General features: G+C 51.2%; 1 long non-coding RNA gene across 1 annotated transcript; it reads right to left on the reverse strand.

The window, feature by feature from the left end:
- Positions 1–3604: 3604 nt before the first annotated feature.
- On the reverse strand, positions 3605–5205 carry LOC110680768. Its single transcript, XR_002502979.1, has 2 exons — positions 4153–5205; positions 3605–4095 (listed from the first exon to the last, which is right to left on the reverse strand). It is a non-coding gene; the product is annotated as an uncharacterized LOC110680768 (long non-coding RNA).
- Between the last annotated feature and the right edge of the window lie 19551 nt (positions 5206–24756).

Here is a 24756-nt window from a genome sequence, read left to right on the forward strand (position 1 = left end):
CGTGAGCGCACCCCATTGGCAGCATCGTTCAGCCAATACATAAGAGAGTGGAAGTTTCCATCGCAACCCACCGCCTGCGCATCCAATGTTTGCATCTTACCTGTAACATATATAAGTGGCTTGCATGCGCAAGCAATTCATTCAGTTTGTTTTCAACTTTTGTGCGATAAGTATCAAGTAAGAATACAGTACAGTTAAAGTTCCAAAACCGCCTTTCTCTCCTCCGGAAGCCAAAACAGTCTTTTTTCAAGACTTGAGTTGTTAAGAGTCCATTCCTGTGGAGCCATCGGTCCTTAACCAAGCAAATCTAGTTGCAAGCCGCAACATATGGTCCAATCGAACCGGATAAGGAGATTCATCGTATGTGTCGCCATCGTCGCTTCTGGAGAGGATAACAAGGATGTCGCCGAGAAAAACCCCGATCAAGACTCCGGCTGAAAAAGCAGTCAACCGAGAAACAACGACGAAGATGACATCAGTGCCCTGATCCATTCTCGTGGTCAGGTGGAAGCGAAAGTTACCAGCTGAAGTCAACGTTGGTACAAGCCGAGTTAGATGAGACTGAGTTAACACCCCCACAAGTGAGACTGGTTCATGAAGAAGTTGGAGTCAGCAAACGCGGATTTTCATCCATCCACCAGCGGATAATGGAGAAGGTTCCTGCCACCATCAGGGAGGAACAAGACGAATGCTATCTTCACTTCGACAACCTTCACGATGAGGTAGCAATGTTTCTCGAAACTAGGCTCGAGAGATTTTCATCATCCCCAAGGTGCTGTGCCAACAGGACAGCACCACCGCCAGTCAGCCAATGATTGTGCAAACAGCCGCTTCCACGTGCCATACCTACGTTCGATGGAAGGTATGAGCATTGGGAGAAATTCAAGATGATGTTCCGGATGTGGTGGACAAGACCAACGAGTCCGACCGCATGAAGCTGTATCATCTGGAGAAGTCGCTAGTGAGAGATGCAGCCGGCCTGATAGACGCAAAAACTATCAGCGACGCAATTATCAACGAGCATGGCAATTTCTGGAGGAACGTTTCGAGGACAAGAGACGTATCATTCACTGCACAATCAAAGAAATCTTCAGAACACGCAGAAAACTGACCAGTACCAGCTACGACGAGTTGCGCAAACTCGTCGAATCATTTTCCAACCACGTGGAAAATCTGAAAGTTCCTAGGACAGCAGTTCAACGATGCTTCTGAGCAATTCCTGGTGTACATCCTATCGGAGGCATTAGACGATGCCACCAAGATGCCACTGGGAGTCAACGGGTGCAGCGTGGAGTATTACCAGCATACGATGACATGATCAAGTTCCTGAAAGATCGTGTTTCCGTTTTGGAAAGGTGCCAGCATCAAGGACACGATCCAAATCCGAAACAACGAAACAAGGCCATCATCATCCACGGCAAGATTGCCGGTGCAGAAAAGCAACGCAGTTACCACCAGTTCCAGTTCATCCAAAGTCCATGCCACATTTGTGGGCAACGGTCATTTCATTATCATTGCCCGATGTTTAAGCAGCATCAGCCATCCCAGATGAGCGACAAGGTGCATCCGCAGGATTGTGCTACAATGCCTCCCGCAAGGGACATCAAGTCAGAGAGTGCACATCGAGCAAGACGTGCGCAAGTGCAACAAGCGGCACAACACTTTTTCTCCACGAAGACAGCAATCGGAACAACGACCAAGAAGTGAAGCCAGCCTTGTCTGGTATTAAGCATCCTGATCAATCACAACCACCAGCTGATGTTCATCCGTCCACTTCGGTGGTGGACCGTCCCGTGTCCACTACATGCGCCAGCAAACATGTCCAAGCAGCAAAAGACAGTCTTGTTGCTTACTGCCGTCGTCCGTGTTATCGATCGAAACAATCGATCTCATCAGTGCCGTGTTTTGCTCGGACAGTGGGTCACAAGTCAACTTCGTTACTGAGGAAATGGCCAATCACCTCGGTTATGCCGAAGACATCAGCTAACGTTTCAATCACCGGAATCAACGCCCTGCGAAGCCTTGCCAGAGACAAAGTATTAATCAAGATGCAATCATCCGACGGACATTACCACGCCAACATCGAGTGCCTGGGCAAGGCATCCAACTCGCCGATCCAGAATTCTTCAAACCTGGAAAAATCGACATGCTGATCGGAGGAGAACACTTCTTCGACATCCTCAAGCCCGCTCACATCTACATGAGTGACAACGAACCGCAACTTCGAGACACGCATCTAGGATGGGTGGTGGCAGGAGTAATCAACGAGCCACACATGTTAAGCGCTACCATTCAACACACGAACCTCGCATCGCTCGATTCCATCGAAGAGTTGATACATCAATTTTGGAAGGTGGAGAAGTACCAAACGCTTCTCCACTATCATCCGAGCAACAAGCATGTGAGGCGCACTTTCAATCAACGTATCAGCGTGATTCAACGGGTAGGTTTATTGTGAATCTGCCATTCAAGGACAACATGGACCAGCTGGACAACTGTCGGTCACTGGCTCTCAAACGATTCTTCATGTTGGAGAAACGGTTTGAACGCAATCCCGTGCTCAAACAGCAATATGTCGATTTCATCAAGGAGTACGAGGATCTCGGCCACTGCCGGGAAATCAAGGAAGCTGATGACCCTCCAAATCACAGCTCCTACTATTTATGGGGCCCAGATAGCCGTAGCGGTAAACGCGCAGCTATTCAGCAAGACCAAGCTGAGGGTCGTGGGTTCGAATCCCACCGGTCGAGGATCTTTTCGGGTTGGAAATTTTCTCGACTTCCCAGGGCATAGAGTATCATCGTACCTGCCACACGATATTACGCATGCAAAAATGGTCATTGGCATGGTAAGCTCTCAGTTAATAACTGTGGAAGTGCTCATAAGAACACTAAGCTGAGAAGCAGGCTCTGTCCCAGTAGGGACGTAACGCCAGAAAGAAGAAGAAACTATTTGCCACATCATGCGGTTCTTCGTCCATCGAGTTCAACAACTAAATGCCGAGTTGTCTTCGACGCCAGTGCCAAATCGGAGCCATCAAAAATGTCACTCAACGATGTCCTACAAGTCGGTCCAGTGGTGCAAAACGGAATTTTCCAAATAACCCTACGATTCAGAAAGCATGCCTACGCTTTCTCAGCAGACATCTCGAAGATGTATCGCCAGGTTCTCGTGGCTCAACCAGGCAGACGATTCCTGCGCATCTTCTGGCGATCAGACCGATCGCATCCAATGAAGGTACTCGAGCTGAACACCGTAACATATGGCACAGCATGTGCACCATACCAAGCAACAAGGTGTTTGGTTCAGCTTGCCAAGGACGACGGACCAGAGTTTCCCATCGGCGCCCAGATTCTCACAGACGACTTCTACGTTGACGATACTTTATCTGGTGCCAACACAATCGAGCAAGCCATCGAGTGCCAGTGTCAGTTGAAAGCCTTGCTGGCCAAAGGAGGTTTTCACATCCACAAATGGTGCTCCAATTCCGAGGAATTCTGTTGCAGTTTCCCGACCCGGTAGAGCAAAACTACCATAAGCGAAAAGAGAGTCAGACCACAAACACTGAGGGCTAGTGCACCACGAAAATCATAAATCAGCAAAATTCATTTTAAATGCGTATATTCAACATTTTGCCTGTCCTGGCCTCCTATTCTCGGTCCTGAGACCTCCTACGCTATCCTGCACTAGGATTCTTAAAAGCTAATATGCATTGCTCTTAAACTCTAGGACTCACTGATTCTGCATGCTCTCACGCCACCGGATAGTCTTCCAGGGAAGCCTTGCACCGGTCCTGTTGATGCTGCACAGCTGCCACCTTCCTAGCCAACATATCCACCACCTTTCGATAGGCACACCCCCGATCAAAACTCCTCCGGTACAGCAAACCTCCGTATTACGCGTCTCGCCTGAATGTCGTGGCAACTCAGCTACGGAAATCCTCTTTGCTGCGCGCCTTGCTTGGCGCGACTGCTCTTCGTGTGTGGGGTGGGTGATATTGCGAACGGAATGTTCGATTTACGACGCCGCGACCCTGCGACCTGTCTCGTCCTCTAGGCACGTTGAGTGCGCAAAACTGCAAGAAAGAAAAGAGCCCTGCAGGCGACGAAACGTCAGCAAAATTCTCTGCAGATCAGCTAGCGCGAATCTTACCCTTCTAGAGGGGCTCTCTGCTCTGCGACGTGATCCGGTCTAAGTCGCTTCTGTCGGGATGGTTCTGGCGATCGAGTTGGCTTTCGGCTTGGCCGGTGATGATTCTCGACTTTCTCCTGCTCTTCACACGATTGTCTCCACCTAGCGTGTTTAATCCAGAGTCCGTGCGTGGACAGTCATCTATTTCCAATCGGGAATGATTTTCGGCAATGGCGGCCGACAATCCAGACGGTCTGGTTTTTCGACGAATCCCTCCTTCTTGGAAAGCACACGCGGATTTAGCTTCTTTTGGCCTGTTGTTCTTCCCTCTGGCCAATCGATTTCTTGCGCTGGTTTCCGGGTGTTACACCTGCTCACCGGTCGAGAATAAGATCAGCTAATCCAGTGGGCCGTCTTCGAGGGGTTTTCTAACGAACGCACTTTGTTCAATTCCGAAATGGAAATTCTCACCGCCGACTGAACGGCACACGCGGTTTGGCTTACAGATGGAAGACAATTAAACTCCACTCCTTTGCGATCGTTCACTTGTTCTGCCGGCGAGCTTTAATGGTGTGCGTGCCGTGTTGAACTTAACTTCTCCAGCATGATGATGCCGACGGATCTTTCGCTCCATTCTTTCTCTCGTGCTCTCATGTGGTGGTGGCGACGCTTCTCACTTGTCCACGGTATGATCTCCTAGTGTGGTAGCTGCCTCTGGTTGGGATGATGGCTGTTCGAGTATGTGTACTGATACCGATTATCTCCCCAGTTTCTCCCAGCGTGATCGTGTTCACTGACTCTGCTGGCCGGTTGATGATCGTCATTGAATGATTGCAATGTACGTCGGCTGAATGTGGTGGCATAGCAAGGCTTTGCGGGGTTTCTCGAACCGAGTTTGACGGAGCAATGCAATTTAAATGTTGTGTTTTTCATCGTTTGCTTAACAACTAATTAGGCTTTCAAAGCATACTATCTAAGCAAAACAAATTAAACGTAACATAACTCTACCGTAGCGGAAGAATTTTTCATAAATCGTTGATCAAGCGATTTATGAAAAATTCCAAAAACTTCACTCATCCTTCAGGATGATGGTCAGAGACAAGTTGGTCAACTAAGCTCTTGAGCAGACCTCAAGCTATATCGTGTGCCTAAACTCTACTAAACTTCATCATACGCAAGCCTCGGCTGCTTGCCAAATCAGATCTCCACTATCGCCTTAATTATGTAATCTTAATCTATACCAAACTTTACACCAGCTGCGCCTGGCAGATTCTTCGACCTCTCAAATCGTCTCTGACCAAAGTCCTTGTCCAGCTTCATCAAATCCTACGGCAAATCTTCATTCATGTTGGATTCTAGCCTACTGTGTTGACTAAAATAGGCTTAATTTCGCACTAAACATTAAGAAGCTATATTTACAGACTAAGGAAAAATGGTTTTGTTTTGGTTTGTGCGGATATACTGAGGAAAGAAGCATTTCCGCGACTAAATCATCATGGGCCCGAGAAATAGGGTTTTACCGCGCCCCTGGTCGCGTTACCTTTGGGATGAAGATTCCATGACGACCCCCAGATCTTTAACCCTTGGCCACGCATTCGAATTGACTGGAAACACTTGAGGGTTCGTGTGCACCGCTCCAGTCGTGGATTGGTTGGATCGCCGAGATCGTATTTCGTTTCTTCGTAGTGGTGCCACTCATAGCTCTATGTAGTGATGGTGGTCGTATTGTTGATGTGCTCGATTTGTCACGATCGGCTAACGGCATGACCACTAGGTGTGTTTTGTTGTGAGCGTTTCTCTTCCTGGTTGGCAGCATGCTGCCGACATAGCTTGATGATGGTGCTTCTCGGGATGTCGCTGCGCTTGATTCATTGTCCTGTTTTCGGTATCTAGAGCCTCCCTACTCACGACGGTTTTCAGGGTCCCAGTCTCCCTTGCCCGCTGTAGGCTGTCGATTTGCTAGGTGCTTGTAATGGTATTTGGAGCCTCCCTACTCACGATGGCTTTCAGGGTCCCAATCTCCCTCGCCTGCTGTAGGCTGATGTCTTGCTGCGTTATTCTTGTTGGTATTTGGAGCCTCCTTACTCACGATGGTTTTCAGGGTCCCAATCTCCCTCGCCCGCTGTAGGCCTCGCCTCGACTCCTCCTCTCTCAGTGATACCAGATGCGATTTCGCTGCGCCTGATAGTGGCCGTAAGCTTTGAGCCGCGTCGAACCGATGGTTGGTCGTCGATCTCCGACTCTCCACTCCTCCTATCCGAAAGCCAGCTGGTGCACTGCCGAGATCCCTGCTCCCCGTTTCCAAAGACACAGGGTGCGATTTCTCCCGCTTCGCGAACGGCGCGCGGTACGCTTCCTGGCGCGATGGAAGTGTTTCGGTACCGCTCGTTGTTTCTCCTGCCTGCTACTGTACCTGTCCTGATTTCTGAAGGATGGGATCGCAAATCGTGTACTGTCTCTTGCGATGATCGTGATCTACAACAAAGCTGACGAAACGTCGAGGTGGAGAGGTAGTCGTATCGAAGTTATTGCTCATCACACCTGACTTCCTGTCATTTTCCCGCTTGGTACGTGTTTTGGAGCGTGGTACTCATGGTTAACCGGTACTGCCTGCGGACATAGCTTTAACGTTTCGGAACCTCGCTCGGATGAACGGAAATCCTTGCTATCGGCTCACCATCGGTGTCGCTGAGGTGAGTGTTATTGCAGCGGTTCGTCTCACTCAGTCTTCGTGGTTGATGCTCCCAAAATGGTGTTTTTGATCGCTACTGTTGTTGGTCTACAAGCACCGCCTGTGTACATAGTTCGTCCGGTCCGGAATCTCGCTTCTAGGAACGTAGATCCCCGTGGATGATGTCTTCAAATCGATGTAACGGAAGTGCAGAATCAGATCGATTCTCTATGCCCTCCTGGTCGCTGTAATTGTGCCCAATCATGGTGTTTTTTCAGCGTTCTGCTTCGTCGTTGACAGGCACCGCCTGTTTGCATAGCTTGAACACGTTCGCTTAGTCCGCCTTGATGTCCTTCGCGTGGAATCTTCCCTTTTTGCCGCTCAGAACATCTTCCAACACGTAGAGGTTCGTCCCGAGGATTTCCTTCACGATCGCCGGAACAAATTTCGGCTCTAGTTTGCTGTTGATCTGATCCGCCTTTGACGAGAGAACGAATGATCGTCGCCAAACCAAATCTCCTACTTTGAACGCTACTGATCTTGTGCGAAGATTGTATCGCTGCTTCGCACGCTGGTGGCTGTTCTTGATCCGCTCGATGATCAGCTTCTGGATTCGATGAATTGCTGAGAGTCTCAGGTCCTGCGCTACCTTCGGATCTTCTGGCGTGTTGAGCTCCTGCTGTGTGTAGAGGTCTGTGTGCAACAACAGGTTTCGCCCAAAGTTGGCTTCGTGCGGACTCACACCCGTTGCCTCGTGCCGAGCTGCGTTTATCGCCGCCGTGATTGCCGGTAGCTTTTCGTCCCACTCTCGATGATCGCCGTCCAGCAACGCCCGAATACAGGTTACTACGACGCGGTTGACGCGTTCGGCGTTGTTGACCTGTGGACAGTAGAAAGCTGTCTTCATGTGTTCAATCTTGTGCTTCGCCAACCAAGATTTGAAGACCATCGACTCGAATTGCTTCCCGTTGTCGGACAGTATCAGCCGTGGACGAGAAAACTTCAGACAAACTTCTTCTTCTAGGAACTCCACCATCTTCTGCGAATCCGCTGTTCGCATCGGCTTGACGACCACGTACTTGCTGACCCAGTCTACTACTACCAACAGCACCGTGTTGCCTCGTTTGGAACGTGTGAGCGGACCGACAAAGTCCACTGATATCATCTCCCATGGTGTTTTCGCCGGCTTCGGGTTTCCCATCTGTGGCATCATTCTGCTCCCCGGTGCTTTGCACGCTTTGCAGGTCGCACAGTTCCTGACATAATCACTAATCTCCTGCTGCATCTGCGGCCAGTAATAGTGGGCTTGTATCTTGTGCCAAGTTTTGTAGAAGCCTAGATGCGCCGCTGCTGGTTCGTCGTGAAATCTTCGGATCAGCTGGAATCTTTCTTCTTTCGGGATGACTTGCTTCCACTTGTGGTAGACTGCACCGACTCCGTCCTTACAGCGGCAGTTCTTGAACAGCGTGTCGTTTGCTATGCGAAAGTCCGGGAACTGGTCTCCTTCGCTTTTCACCTTCTCCACCAGCTTTCTGTACCACGGATCATGCACCTGATCTACGGTGAACACCGCTTCTGCTACCGTTCTCGAAAGAGCATCTGGAACAACGTTGATGGATCCCTTCCTGTACCGGATCTCGAAGTCGAACGCATTAAGACGCAACAGCCAACGGCTCATCAGCGCTGTCGGGTTTTTCATGGACTTCAAGTAGCTGAGCGCCGCATGATCGCAGTACACAATGAACCGGATTCCTTCCACGTATCCTCTAAACTGCTCGATCGCTCTGATCACCGCGAGACATTCCCGCTCTGTCACCGAATACCTCCTTTCCGACGACGAAAGCTTCTGCGAGAAGTAACTTATTGGGTGCTCCTCACCGCTGACCTCCTGTGTTAGCACCGCTCCTATTGCAGTGTCGCTGGCGTCGCACGCTATGGCGAATGGCTTGCTGTAGTCCGGCATTGCTAGCACTGGTGCCGAAACCAGGGCTGCTTTCAGTTTTAGGAACGCTTCTTCGGCGACCGGGCTCCATCGGAACTTCGTTTTGCCTGACGTCAGGTTCGTAAGTGGTGCCGCCAGTTGTGAGAATCCGGCGATGAAGCGTCGGTACCAATTACAGACACCGAGAAAACGCTGCACTTCTTTTCTTGTCGTTGGAGTTGGAAACTGCACGATCGCTTGGATCTTTTCATCGTCTACACGCCAGCCTTGTTCGTCAATCACGTAGCCGAGGTACTTCATGCTCTTCCTGCAAAACTTCGATTTTTCCGCCGAAATCGTGAGATTTGCTTGGCGTAGCCGGCGGGCTACTTCTTCTAGAAGTGCTATGTGTTGCTCGAAGGTCTCGGAGCAGATGATGATGTCATCGAGGTAATGAAATACCAGTGGTTCTAAGTCGGCGAACAGGTGTGTCATAAGTCGCGCCAGAGCTTGGCTAGCTGTACATAGTCCGAATGGCACCACCTTGAACTGGAAGTGGCCTCTAGATGGGACGGTGAATGCTGTTAGCGGCCTCGAACTGCAATGGAGAGGTAACTGCCAGAAGGCATCCTTGAGATCGATGGACGAGATATACTTGCTGCTTCGGAGGTTGTTGGTGATCGCCGCGATCTGGGGAATCGGGTAGCCCTCGTTCACCATGATGGAGTTGAGGTGTCTAGCGTCCAAGCAGACGCGATACTGCCCAGTCTTCTTCTTGACGGCAACCAGCGGGTTGTTCCATGGCGAGAACTGCGCCTCCTCGATCACATCCAGCGCTATCATCCGGTCAATCTCCCTATTCACCTCCTGCAGAACATATGGCGACATGGGATAGTGCCGTTGCTTCCGTGGCGGTGCGTTTCCTACGTCTATTCGATGCTCGTACAGCCTGGTTCGTCCTAGCTTGCCTTCAACCGCTTTCGGGAACTTTTGGATCGCCTGCTCTAGACGTCTCTTCTGTTCGGGACTCAGCTGCTTCATCTCTTGTTCTTCGCTGCCTTCTTCCTCTTCCTGCTGGGATTCGACTATGCAACACACCGCTTTAACTCCAAACTTTTCCCAGAAGTTCATTCCGAGAATGATGCAGTCCGGAATGGAGGGCACCAGTAGCACCGGAAGAACCTCGTTGCGGTTGTTGTAGACGATTGGAAGATAAACGAAATTGGTTATTCTATGTTTTGTGCCGTCCGCCGTTTTTATTCCGCCACAGACGGTTCCTTTCTGCAAACCGCATTCTTCTGCTAGCGTGGCCCTTGCTCCTCCTAGCAGAGAACAGTTCGCTCCGCTGTCCAGCAAGGCTGTTAACTCCTTTCCGAGCACTGAGATAACGGCGTGCGGTCGATTGTCGCTTCCGGGGTTGATGATGATGGAGTTGATGTTGTCGAATTCGGGAATGCCGGAGGGGTCTCCGAAGTTGTGCGGAGAGCTGCTCCCCTCTACTGCTGGTTCTCCGCTGGATAGTTTACCGCGTCCGTGCGGCACGTGAAGCAACTGCGCAACGAGTAGCCTTTCCGTCCACACCGGTAGCAGAAAAGGATCGCTTGCGGTTTTGGGCAGTCCATGAACCTGTGGCCTTCCTCGTCGCAGTTCCAGCAAACCATCGCTAGCCGCTGGTTGTTCGGAGCTCCTTGCTGTTCTTCATGGTGACTTTCCGGTTGCCTGATCGGTTCTGGCTGTAGGCGGTAGCTCCGCCGGTCGCTCTCGTTCGGTTCTTGCACCGTGGTTGGAAACCACTGCTGCGCTTGCCAGCCCGCTCTGCTTCGAGCCTGTTCCGGCTGCTGTTGTGGTTGCCGTTGCTGATATGGCGCCGTTTGTGGCCGCTGCTGCTGTGCTTGCGCTTCCCTTATTTGCTGCCGCCCTGTTCTCAGAACGTCCGCCTCGGTACGGTTGTACCTGTCCGTCAGCCTTGACTGCCTTTCGTCGCGTGCGGCAAAGCTTGGCCTCGTAGTTCTCCGCTCTAGGTTAAGCTTCAACGTGTTGACTTGCTCCACCAGCTCGTCAATTGTGTGTTGCCAAGGGTCTTCACAATGGCCGTGTAGTTCCGGCGTCCAGAATAGAACTACGGACAACCCGTTCCGGTGGTAAGAGTCCACCAAACGGGGTAACCCCAATTCAAGGTGTGATGCGAAAAACCGTGCTGAGGAATGAATGGTCGAAGGGGTGAAAAAGATGTTCGGCCATTAACGGAGCCTGTGGGGCACCTGGGCACCCCTCACAGTATTTGTCCCTTACCGCGTTAATGCAGGGCTCTGGCGTGGTTGACCTCTTTTCCCGTGCTACTCGTGGGATCCAAAATGAGTACAAATTCAAATAATAATCAGATTAGTAGTGGTAGTGCAGGTAGTTGCAGTAGTAGGGAAGCGAACCCCTTCGCAAGAAGTGGGCTAGCTAGATCTCCGTTGAGGAGAGTAGAAGCAGGAGGAGGCAGCAGTGCACGTAGTGCCAGTGCTGGAACCCATATTTCATCCCCGGCTAACGCATCGGGTGAAGTTATGGATGGAGCGTGGTTGATGAGGGCCATCAATAAAAGTAGAGATGGGCTCTCTGCGATGGAAGTGGCTGCACAGCAGCTCGACTCCATAATTGACTTTGCGTCCTCGAAGTCTAACATCAGCAAGGACCTCAAGCAGGCCTTGCTTAGACTTCGTAAGTCAATGTTGGCGGCCAAGCAGAACCATGTTGAACCCATGGTGACTGTGGCTGCGGCAGAACCCGTGGAACTGAAGGTGCCGAAGTCTACCCAGACGGAACCCTTCGTTTTCGCGGGCAGCCCCAAAAGCGTGGAAGCGAATGCTTACAGCAAGCAATCGCAGAAGCGCGCGAGGCAGCCGTCAGGGGAGGAGCTACCCGGCGGCGCTCGTAAGGCCAGGCGGATACTGACCCCGAAAACCGGCAGAAGTGCCGGAAAATCGGACCCCAGCCAGGCGTCCCGGAAAGCCGAGAAGGGTGGGCCCGAAAAGGCTGGCCCCTCACGGAGTGATGGGAACAGGGGGTTGCGATCTTTGAGAGGTCCTCCATCACCACAGGTCAGGGCGGAGCAGGGGGGGGACGCCCCCTGGACAACCGTAGTGAGGAAGAAGAAGAAGAAGAAACAGGAGAATCAGGAGCGCAGGGATACCAGACCTAAGAAAGGTAGGAGGGTAGGTGCCAAGCGCGAAAAGGGTGATGCGATCATCATCAAGACGGAAGAGTCCAAGTACTCGGAAGTCCTGAAGGCGATGCGCAGTGACGCGAAGCTTGCGGATCTAGGAGCCGACGTACGCAGTGTAAGACGCACTCGTACAGGTGAAATGATCCTCGAGCTCAAGCGCGACAAGGAGCGCAAGGGCGCCGCCTACAAAAGTTTGGCGGAAGAGGTCCTTGGCGCTGGTGTTGAAGTGAGGGCTCTGACGCAGTCAGTGACTCTGAAGGTGATGAACCTTGACGAGATCACTAACGCAGAAGAGCTCGTCACGGCACTGCGGCAACAGTGCGAAGTGCAGGTGCCCACCACCGCCGTTCAGCTACGGAAAGGTCCGGCAGGTACTCAGGTGGCCTTAGTACACCTACCTGTGGCAGACGCAAATAAGTCCGCTAAGGTAGGTAAGATCAAGGTTGGTTGGTCAGTATGTTCACTGAACATACATGAGCAACCAGTGATCTGCTTTAGGTGCAGGGAACCTGGACACAAGTCCTGGGGCTGTAAAGGCCCTGATAGGACTAAGTTGTGCAGGCGTTGTGGTGAGGAAGGTCATAAGGCACTAGGCTGCAAGAACCCTCCCAAGTGCTTGATTTGTTCCGGCAAGTCCGTGAACAACAATCACCCAACGGGAGGCTCAAGGTGCCCGACCTTCAAACGAGCCATCAACGAAAAATCACAGTGCAGGTAACGCAGCTGAACCTGAACCACTGTGACGCAGCTCAGCAACTGCTGTACCAGTCAGTTGCTGAGTGGGGGACGGACATCGCCATCATATCGGACCCATACCGAGTACCCGCCGGCAACGGCAACTGGGTCGTGGATGGATCCGGAAAAATGGCGGCGATATGGACAACGGGTAAATACCCTGTCCAGCAGTTGGTGTCTACTACCTACGAGGGCTTCGTGATCGCCAAAGTAAACGGGGTCCTCTTCTGTAGCTGCTATGCGCCTCCGAGTTGGTCGACCGAGCGGTTCACGCAGATGCTGGACTGCATGACGACCGCGCTGACAGGGCGAAGGCCAGTTGTAATAGCGGGCGACTTCAATGCCTGGGCCGTGGAATGGGGAAGCCGTAACACGAATCAGCGAGGTCAAATCCTGCTAGAGGCACTGGCCGTGCTAGATGTCGATCTGGCTAATGTTGGTGCCAAAAGTACCTTCAGCCGTAACGGAGCGGAGTCGATTATCGACGTTACTTTTTGTAGTCCTGGCCTAACGAGTAGTTCGAACTGGAGGGTAGACGATGGCTACACTCACAGCGACCACCTGGCGGTTCGCTACAGTATCGACTACAACAACAGCAGGCAGCGGGTTGAGGAAGCGGCTAGGTCAAGGCCAAGCCCTCGTAGGTGGAAGACATCGTACTTCAATGATGAAGTACTTAGGGAGGCGCTCCGCCGTGAGCGTAACCTACTCGGCCTAAGCGGGGACGAACTGGTAGCGGTGCTTACGCGTGCATGCGATGCGACCATGCCTAGAAAAGTCCACCCTAGGAATGGGAGACCACCGACATACTGGTGGACTCAAGCTATTGCGAACCTGCGCCGTGCCTGCCTACGGGCCAGGAGACGGATGCAGCGAGCACGTACCGAGCAGGAGCGTGAAGAACGACGGGCGGTGTTCACCGCTGCCAAAGTCGCGCTGAAGTCTGAGATAAGGGCAAGCAAAAAGGCCTGCTTCGAGGGACTCTGTCAGAGTGCCAACGCGAACCCGTGGGGTGATGCCTACAGGATCGTAATGGCGAAGACAAGAGGTGCCATTGCTCCTACGGAGCAGTCTCCACAGATGCTGGAGGGGATCATCGAGGGGCTCTTCCCGCGCCACAACCCTAGCCCATGGCCTCCTTTTGTAGGACAGCCGGGGATTGGGGCTGGTGATGAGGATAGAGTAACTGATGAGGAACTTGTAGGGATTGCAAAATCCCTAAGCATGGGGAAGGCACCAGGTCCGGACGGAGTTCCAAACCTGGCCCTCAAAGTCGCAATCTTGGAGGCTCCCGGTATGTTCAGATCTGCTATGCAGATATGCCTGGACGAGGGAGTATTTCCAGATGCGTGGAAGAGGCAGAGCCTGGTACTATTGCCAAAGGCGGGGAAACCACCCGGTGACCCGTCGGCGTATAGACCAATTTGCTTGATTGACACGGTGGGGAAAGTGCTCGAGAAGATCATCCTCAACAGACTGTCGAGGTACACCGAGGGTGTAAATGGTCTCTCAGGCAACCAGTTCGGCTTCCGGAAAGGGAGGTCCACTGTAGACGCTATTCTGGCGGTTAAGAAAACCGCTGAGATAGCACTCCAGCGTAAGAGGAGGGGTATTCGCTACTGCGCAGTAGTGACTCTGGATGTAAGGAATGCATTTAATAGTGCCAGTTGGGCGGCTATTGCTGATGCGCTCCTGCGTCTGGGGATACCCGAGTACCTGTACAAGATTCTCGGAAGTTACTTCCAGAATCGGGTATTAGTCTATGACACAGAGGTGGGTCGGAAGTGCTTTCACATAACCTCAGGAGTCCCGCAAGGTTCCATCCTGGGTCCGGTGTTATGGAATGTCATGTACGACGAGGTGTTGAGATTGAAATTCCCGGCGGGTGTGGTCATCGTTGGCTTTGCCGACGATATTACGCTGGAGGTCTACGGTGAATCGATCGAAGAAGTGGAATTGACTGCAGCCCACTCGATCGCAATTGTGGAGGAGTGGATGAGCTCCAGGAAACTGGAATTGGCTCACCACAAAACGGAGGCTGTTGTTGTCAACAACCGAAAGTCGGCGCAGCAAGCGGTGATCAGTGTAGGCGACTGCACAATCACTTCGAAGCGCTCCGTCAAACACTTGGGGGTGATGATCGACGACAAGCTTACCTTCGGTAGCCATGTCGATTATGCCTGCAAGAGAGCCTCCACAGCTATTGTGGCACTGTCCCGGATGATGTCCAATAGCTCTGCGGTGTACGCCAGCAAGCGTAAGCTTCTGGCCAGTGTCGCCTCGTCCATACTGAGGTATGGTGGCCCGGCTTGGGGCACGGCTTTGAGTACCGATAGCTACCGTAGCAAGCTAGAGAGTACTTATAGGCTAATGTGCCTGAGGGTTGCGAGCGCGTACCGTACCGTGTCACACGATGCACTTTGTGTCATCACCGGTATGATGCCTATTGGTATCCTTATCATGGAAGACATAGAGTGCTTCGAAATGCGCGGCACAAGAGGCATACGCAGGACTGCCAGACTGGCCTCCATGGTCAAATGGCAGCGTGCGTGGGACAGTTCCACCAAGGGAGTGTGGACTCACAGGTTGATTCCGAGGTTAGATATATGGGTCAATAGGCGCCATGGGGAACTAACATTCCACCTAACACAGGTCCTTTCGGGTCATGGATGCTTTAGACAATATCTACACCGTTTCGGTCATGCGGGTTCTCCCGAATGTCCAGTTTGTGCAGGTTTAGAGGAAACGGCGGAACACGTTTTGTTCGTGTGCCCGCGTTTCCGCACAATGCGTGACCGCATGTTTGCCACATGCGGTCGGGACACGACTCCGGACAATTTGGTCCAGAGGATGTGTGCAGACGAGTTTGGCTGGAATGCCGTTTCATCGGCTATCACCCACATCGTCTCGGAACTCCAAAGGAGGTGGCGTGTGGACTCGAGGAGTGACTAGTGCAGACGCTAATCAACAGGTGGTCCAAGGGTTCGCAGTCGGCTACGTAGGTCATACCGGTGCCCTACGGTCGAAATCGACCCTTACAGCGATTAAGTGGCCGCGGGGAGAACATCCTGGTAGCGCTGCTGTCGTGGCGCCGGCCTACTGGGTGGATACGAGCCTCTGGTTGTTCGGGGCAGGTGGAGGCCCCTTCGTCAGCAATCCCAGCTCGTGCTAGCTGATAGGGCCTGAGCCTTCAGTAGGTCAAATTGCGAAGCCCGCAGTATCAGTTCTTGATACCTGCGGTGCAGCTGGGCGCGGGCTTAGTGGTCGACCCTGCCCGCCTTCAGCGGACAACGGGAGGTGAGGACCACCCGGGAAGCTGGCAATGCGCCAGCATGCTACCTTGGTGGACCCCCATAAGCGTGTCATCGATGTTCGTTGCTGCATGGCTACGCAGCTAACCTGGAGGATGCGATGTGCAATAGCCCCTCTCCGAAGCAATGCCTTCTTGGTGGTCCCGGAGAGACGAAGGGTTTGGCGGCAATGGAAATGGTTTAGTGGGTCGGGGGTGTAGTCCTGTTTACTGCTTGTACGTAGTAAATGGTCCCCAACCCCACACTCCCGGACCTCGGTCCGGAGTCTGTTGAGCAGATTATCCCCCCATTGCTTAGAAGGAAAAAAAAAAAAAAAAAAAAAAAAAAGGGTCTTCACAATGCTCTTCACCTGGTTCCTGTTCGGAAATGCTTTCTTCCGCCTCCACCACATGGATTCTGCTGAAGCGCTGTGGCTGTTGCTGATGTTGAATCGGTGGCGGTCTGTTGGTCGATACTGGCGTAGCGAAGTTCGGTTCGAGTAGCGCACTATGCGGAATCGGAATTCTGCGTTGTCTGTTCAGGAGCATTCTCGTTTCGTCGTATCCGGTGCATACTTCCACCATTTCTTCCAATGAACGTGGTCTTGCTGCTGTGACGATCGCTGCGTAGTTTTCGTTCATATTCTTCTTCACCAGAAAGAACTTCTCGTCGTCCGGAATAGGTGGATCCACAAAGCGGAAAAGAGCCGATATATCACGATAGAATTTCGCGAAAGATTCCTCTTTTCCTTGGAATCTGAAGCTGGCCTCCAGGCGAAGAATTTGGGAGTAACCGCTGGGCAAAAACTCTCTGCGGATCTCTCGCTTGAACTGTTCCCAGGTTCGCAACAGGTTCTGCGACGTTGCTCGTGCATACCAGTCGATGGCGTCCTCTTGGAGAAGATGCTTGATGGAGCTCAAAAGTGTGGCATCGCTCATTCCTTCCGACCTCGCGAAGGTCTCTACGCGATCCAAGAATACGTTGAGTAACGTCGTGTCCTTTTCACCACGGAACTTAAACGGCCAGTTGTGCACCGCCTTTTGCATTCTCCTTTCGTCCACTCGCTCCGGCGCCGGTCGTTCTCGGCGAATCAATCGTTCCAGATCATCTCGCATACGGTAGTATTCTTCCCGCATCCGCTGTTCTCTCTCCTGCATCTCCGTTATCCTTGCTTGCAGTTCACGGGTTTCTAGCGACTGGTGTTCCCGTGTCGTGGAGTTCCATGGATTGCGATCCCGGGGATGGTAGGGAGGTGGTGGTGATGTGGCATGCTGTCTAAACTCTCTTTCACCAGTGTCTTCGTTGTCTCGTGCTCCTCCGACTGCTCCTTCGTTCTCGCCACCGCTTCGTCTCACTGCGCCGGTTGATGGCGCTTGACTCACAACACTCTCACTCCTTGGCACACCATTCACTACACTTGTCCCGTTGATTTTGTTCAACAGCACGTCGACATGCACGGTTAGCATGCCATGCGCTTCCCGCAAGTCACTCGGAGGGCGAATTAGCTTTAAACGGTCGCGATAGTGATGAAGACGTGTCCGGATTTGACTCAAAGCCGCATTATCAGCTGCCCGAATGGCTGCTTCGGTGCTAATATGTAGCTGATGAACCTGCGACTGGCAGAGTTCTATATTTGATTGGGAACTCATAACATGTTCCGAACTAGTGGGCTTACTATCTCTGAGGTTCTCCTCTTGGATTAGAGCCTTGAGGCGGAGAACTTTCCCTCTGTGGGTGGTCGGACCTAGGTTGACTACGTGGCGTAAAGCCAACTCGTAGGTCACTTCTTCGTCAGTCAAATGTGTATAATCCATATCTTAATATCAAATATTATGCGTAAGGGTTAAAATATCCTTGATTATCAAGGCCGGATAATCAAATGCACAAAACCAAAAAGTTCATAAAACCAAAAAATCGCTTACGGTAGCTAAATGTTGTGGATTTTACGTTGGGCGCCAGTGTTGCAGTTTCCCGACCCGGTAGAGCAAAACTACCATAAGCGAAAAGAGAGTCAGACCACAAACACTGAGGGCTAGTGCACCACGAAAATCATAAATCAGCAAAATTCATTTTAAATGCGTATATTCAACATTTTGCCTGTCCTGGCCTCCTATTCTCGGTCCTGAGATCTCCTACGCTATCCTGCACTAGGATTCTTAAAAGCTAATATGCATTGCTCTTAAACTCTAGGACTCACTGATTCTGCATGCTCTCACGCCACCGGATAGTCTTCCAGGGAAGCCTTGCACCGGTCCTGTTGATGCTGCACAGCTGCCACCTTCCTAGCCAACATATCCACCACCTTTCGATAGGCACACCCCCGATCAAAACTCCTCCGGTACAGCAAACCTCCGTATTACGCGTCTCGCCTGAATGTCGTGGCAACTCAGCTACGGAAATCCTCTTTGCTGCGCGCCTTGCTTGGCGCGACTGCTCTTCGTGTGTGGGGTGGGTGATATTGCGAACGGAATGTTCGATTTACGACGCCGCGACCCTGCGACCTGTCTCGTCCTCTAGGCACGTTGAGTGCGCAAAACTGCAAGAAAGAAAAGAGCCCTGCAGGCGACGAAACGTCAGCAAAATTCTCTGCAGATCAGCTAGCGCGAATCTTACCCTTCTAGAGGGGCTCTCTGCTCTGCGACGTGATCCGGTCTAAGTCGCTTCTGTCGGGATGGTTCTGGCGATCGAGTTGGCTTTCGGCTTGGCCGGTGATGATTCTCGACTTTCTCCTGCTCTTCACACGATTGTCTCCACCTAGCGTGTTTAATCCAGAGTCCGTGCGTGGACAGTCATTTATTTCCAATCGGGAATGATTTTCGGCAATGGCGGCCGACAATCCAGACGGTCTGGTTTTTCGACGAATCCCTCCTTCTTGGAAAGCACACGCGGATTTAGCTTCTTTTGGCCTGTTGTTCTTCCCTCTGGCCAATCGATTTCTTGCGCTGGTTTCCGGGTGTTACACCTGCTCACCGGTCGAGAATAAGATCAGCTAATCCAGTGGGCCGTCTTCGAGGGGTTTTCTAACGAACGCACTTTGTTCAATTCCGAAATGGAAATTCTCACCGCCGACTGAACGGCACACGCGGTTTGGCTTACAGATGGAAGACAATTAAACTCCACTCCTTTGCGATCGTTCACTTGTTCTGCCGGCGAGCTTTAATGGTGTGCGTGCCGTGTTGAACTTAACTTCTCCAGCATGATGATGCCGACGGATCTTTCGCTCCATTCTTTCTCTCGTGCTCTCATGTGGTGGTGGCGACGCTTCTCACTTGTCCACGGTATGATCTCCTAGTGTGGTAGCTGCCTCTGGTTGGGATGATGGCTGTTCGAGTATGTGTACTGATACCGATTATCTCCCCAGTTTCTCCCAGCGTGATCGTGTTCACTGACTCTGCTGGCCGGTTGATGATCGTCATTGAATGATTGCAATGTACGTCGGCTGAATGTGGTGGCATAGCAAGGCTTTGCGGGGTTTCTCGAACCGAGTTTGACGGAGCAATGCAATTTAAATGTTGTGTTTTTCATCGTTTGCTTAACAACTAATTAGGCTTTCAAAGCATACTATCTAAGCAAAACAAATTAAACGTAACAATTCATCCAACGCATACCAATCGAAGATCGTGAGCAGCAAGTACCACTCAACGAGTACGGTCCGAACAAAGTCATCAAGGTACTCGGAATTTTGTGGGACCCAAACATCGACACCTTTATGATCGCTAATCCACCAAGCATTCCGCCATCATCGAGTCAACCAACTACAAAGCGAATCATCTATTCCGAGGTGGCAAAACTATTCGACCCTCTCGGATTGTTCGCTCCTGTTATTGTCATCGCTAAACTACTGGTACAACAGCTGTGGCGCACGTCTGCCGGTTGGGACGATCCCATTGATGATGAAATCCAGGACAGATGGTCAACGCTGCAGTCAACATTACCCGAGCTAGGTCGTATTCACGTTCCAAGATGTGTCACGTTTCCTGATACGATCGCACATGAAGTACATGGATTCGCCGATGCATCGAACGTTGCGTATGGTGCATGCATTTATCTGAGGAGTATTTTCACTGACGGATCAGCATGCCTTCGCCTCCTGTGCAGCAAGTCAAAGGTTGCTCCCTTACACGAACTGTCCATCCCACGAAAGGAACTTTGTGCAGCGCTCCTTCTGGTAAATTTGGTCGTCCAAGTCATCAAAACGCTTCAGATGCCTTTTCGTGAAGTTGTGCTTTGGTCGGATAGCACTATAGTTCTGGCATGGCTGAAAAAACCTTTGGATCAACTACAAACGTTCGTGAGAAATCGTGTGGCCACGATACAGTCAGCATCCAGTGAGTATCAGTGGAGATACATCCGTTCAGCTGACAATCCTGCCGATATCGTTTCCCGTGGACAACTACCGGAGGATTTAAAAAAAACAGCCTCTGGTGGAACGGCCCAAGGTTCTTGACATCAGCCGATTACAACATCGAAGTCACCGGAGAAATTCCTGAATTTGAACTTCCGGAGTTGAAATCCAATATAGCAGCACCAGCCGTCAGATGCGAACCATTCCAGTTCTTCGCCGGCTTCAGTTCGTTCCACAAAATTCAACGCATTATGGGCTACGTTTTGCGTTTCATCAGCAGATGTTGCAAATCACGGTCAACCGATCTTGGTCAGGGAACCAATCTCTCCGTCCAAGAGCTACGTCGATCAACCGAAGCAGTCATCAAGGTAATACAACAGAAACACTTTGGTGAAGAAATTCAACGTGTGATCTCCAATCAACCATGCAAGCGACTGGGTAACCTGAATCCAGTATACGAAGACGGGCTGTTACGAGTGGGTGGACGATTGGATCACTCAAAATTGCCGTACGCAGCAAAACACCAGATTATTCTACCCGACAAGGACCCGCTCACCAGAAAGCTGATCATTACTCTGCATGAAGAACATCTACACATTGGACAAGCTGGTTTAATCAGTGCCATTCGTCAGAGGTACTGGTTGCTCAACGCAAGGTCAACGGTGCGCCAAGTTACACGAGCATGCGTGAAATGCTTCCGTGTAAGGCCTGGAGAAACATCGCAACTAATGGGGAACCTTCCATCATCACGTGTTGTTCCATCGCCCCCGTTTGCTGTAACTGGCGTGGACTATGCCGGTCCATTCCTTGTTAAGCAAGGCACACATCGTCCAAAGATCGTGAAAGCATATGTTGCAGTTTTCGTTTGCATGGCAACCAAGGCTGTGCATCTGGAAGTCGTGTCCGATTTGTCAACAGATGCTTTTTTGGCGTCTTTGAAGAGGTTCATCAGTCGAAGAGGAATGGTCCAAGAAATCCATTCGGACAACGCCACGAATTTCCACGGAGCCAACAACGAACTTCACGAGTTGTATCGTCAATTCCAAGATCAACGCACTGTCGATGAAATACAACATTTCTGCCAAGTTCGCGAGATACAGTGGCACTTCATCCCACCAGATGCACCGGAGTTTGGTGGTCTTTGGGAAGCAACAGTCAAGTCAACTAAAACACACCTCAAGCGAGTCGTTGGCAACGTAAAATTAACCTTCGAGGAATTGGCAACCGTTATGGCCGAGATTGAAGCAATCCTGAATTCTCGCCCATTGTTCAGCATTTCCAACTATCCATCAGACCCACAGGTCATCACTCCAGCACATTATCTGATAGGTCGCCCACTGACTGCTCCAGCAGAGCCGTCCTTGGAAGATATCAACGTACATCGCCTAAACCGTTGGCAACACCTGCAATTGATGCGAGAGCACTTTTGGCGAGCATGGACGAAGGATTACCTCAATTCTCTTCAACCTCGAAAGAAAAATCTACGGAAAACAACAAACCTTCGCCCTGGTTTAGTTGTTTTACTCCATGACAAGACGCAACCACCGCTGAACTGGAAGCTAGGACGCATCACTGCTGTGTACCCAGGAGACGACGGTTTAGTTCGAGCCGTCGATGTTTTTGCCAGCAATACGACCTTCCGGCGTTCAATCAACAAGGTTTCCATCCTTCCCATCGAGGACAACCTCAACCCTTCGCTGGAAGAAAATGTTGATACGAGGTCTCAACCGGGGGGAGAATGTTCCGTCCCAACGTCACAAGAAGCAATTTGAGAGCGGTGGCAGCAGGCAACAGCGGAATATTCCATCGTCACCCTTGCATTTCGCTACCCGGTTTGCGGCATCAGGATAGGGAGCGGAAAATACCCCACTGTTGCCATATTGTCGCATCCCCTTTGAGCTTATTCGTTTCACCCTCCATCCAGCCTGCTATGTACAGCGAACGCACCACCACAACCGTCCCCATCGTTGAGCGCACCCCATTGCAGCATCGTTCAGCAATACATAAGAGAGTGGAAGTTTCCATCGCAACCCACCGCTGCGCATCCAATGTTTTGCATCTACCTGTAACATATATAAGTGGCTTGCATGCGCAAGCAATTCATTCAGTTTGTTTTCAACTTTTGTGCGATAAGTATCAAGTAAGAATACAGTACAGTTAAAGTTCCAAACCGCCTTTCTCTCCGCCGGAAGCCAAAACAGTCTTTTTCAAGACTTGAGTTGTTAAGAGTCCATTCCTGTGGAGCCATCGGTCCTTAACCAAGCAAATCTAGTTGCAAGCCGCAACAGAGGTTATGGGGTCTAATTTGTAAATCGAGCAGATTCTTGTGACTTGTCTTTAGCCACTGTCGATCAAAGTAAGCATGCATATTTTAGATGTCATCCGTCGACTCCCATAGTAATCCAGTCACATAGAGTGACAACTGTCGAAAAACTCGAGTGACAGAGCCGTGTCGAGCAAATATTTTGGTCGACAGTGACTCCAGTCGAGTCACTTTGATCGACTCGACTTATAAAATAAGGCCCTATGTCAGGAGTGCAACGATCTATAGTCATTGCCAGTGTTGTTTGTAAATAAATTCAAAATGCGCTCAGTGCTTCTCTAGTATAATCATAAAGTCAACGATCCATGATTACTCTGATAATTGAAGGGATCAAGGTTCCGAGTTCTCACTCACTCTCACGATAATGGATTTATCCCTCACAGGAATTTTCAGCGATATGCTGGCTTACGATTTTATCCGTCAGCAAAACAAAGCGAAAATAGATAATTGAATATTTCCACAGCTGTGAGAATTTTGTTTTTTCTCTCTCCTATCCATGGAGAACTTTTCCTGTACCCATCACCACAAGCAGCAGTTGCTTTAATGTACCATCACTTTCATTAAGTATATATGGTATTATGGACAGCATGCACGCATCGCGGTTGTTTTTAGCAATGTTCTAGGTTCGAATCCCGTCGCCGGCACAAGTTTTCGTTTATCCATATAGTGATAATTCTCGGGAGCAGTGGGTGAGCGAAAATATGATGGAGTGATAAAGAAATTATCCCCAGAGTGGAATGATTTTTGGTTATCCTCCATCGTAACTCTAGGGAAAAAAAGTGTGAGCGAAAAAAGATGCTCACGTGAGGAAGCGGAAAAGCATTCTTATAACGTGCGAAAAATTAAAGATTTCACATCATGGATACAAAAATTCAGAACCCTGGAAGGGACCTTCGACTCATGGTAATATCGGATTATGTACAGTAATACCTACAGTACAACGGGGTCCTCTTCTGTAGCTGCTATGCGCCTCCGAGTTGGTCGACCGAGCGGTTCACGCAGATGCTGGACTGTATGACGACCGCGCTGACAGGGCGAAGGCCAGTTGTAATAGCGGGTGACTTCAATGCCTGGGCCGTGGAATGGGGAAGCCGTAACACGAACCAGCGAGGTCAAATCCTGCTAGAGGCACTGGCCGTGCTAGATGTCGATCTGGCTAATGTTGGTGCCAAAAGTACCTTCAGCCGTAACGGAGCGGAGTCGATTATCGACGTTACTTTTTGTAGTCCTGGCCTAACGAGTAGTTCGAACTGGAGGGTAGACGATGGCTACACTCACAGCGACCACCTGGCGGTTCGCTACAGTATCGACTACAACAACAGCAGGCAGCGGGTTGAGGAAGCGGCTAGGTCAAGGCCAAGCCCTCGTAGATGGAAGACATCGTACTTCAATGATGAAGTACTTAGGGAGGCGCTCCGCCGTGAGCGTAACCTACTCGGCCTAAGCGGGGACGAACTGGTAGCGGTGCTTACGCGTGCATGCGATGCGACCATGCCTAGAAAAGTCCACCCTAGGAATGGGAGACCACCGACATACTGGTGGACTCAAGCTATTGCGAACCTGCGCCGTGCCTGCCTACGGGCCAGGAGACGGATGCAGCGAGCACGTACCGAGCAGGAGCGTGAAGAACGACGGGCGGTGTTCACCGCTGCCAAAGTCGCGCTGAAGTCTGAGATAAGGGCAAGCAAAAAGGCCTGCTTCGAGGGACTCTGTCAGAGTGCCAACGCGAACCCGTGGGGTGATGCCTACAGGATCGTAATGGCGAAGACAAGAGGTGCAATTGCTCCTACGGAGCAGTCTCCACAGATGCTGGAGGGGATCATCGAGGGGCTCTTCCCGCGCCACAACCCTAGCCCATGGCCTCCTTTTGTAGGACAGCCGGGGATTGGGGCTGGTGATGAGGATAGAGTAACTGATGAGGAACTTGTAGGGATTGCAAAATCCCTAAGCATGGGGAAGGCACCAGGTCCGGACGGAGTTCCAAACCTGGCCCTCAAAGTCGCAATCTTGGAGGCTCCCGGTATGTTCAGATCTGCTATGCAGATATGCCTGGACGAGGGAGTATTTCCAGATGCGTGGAAGAGGCAGAGTCTGGTACTATTGCCAAAGGCGGGGAAACCACCCGGTGA

The sequence above is a fragment of the Aedes aegypti genome, unplaced genomic scaffold (genome assembly GCF_002204515.2).
Source record: "Aedes aegypti strain LVP_AGWG unplaced genomic scaffold, AaegL5.0 Primary Assembly AGWG_AaegL5_hic_scaff_1795_PBJ_arrow, whole genome shotgun sequence".
NCBI lineage: Eukaryota > Metazoa > Arthropoda > Insecta > Diptera > Culicidae > Aedes > Aedes aegypti.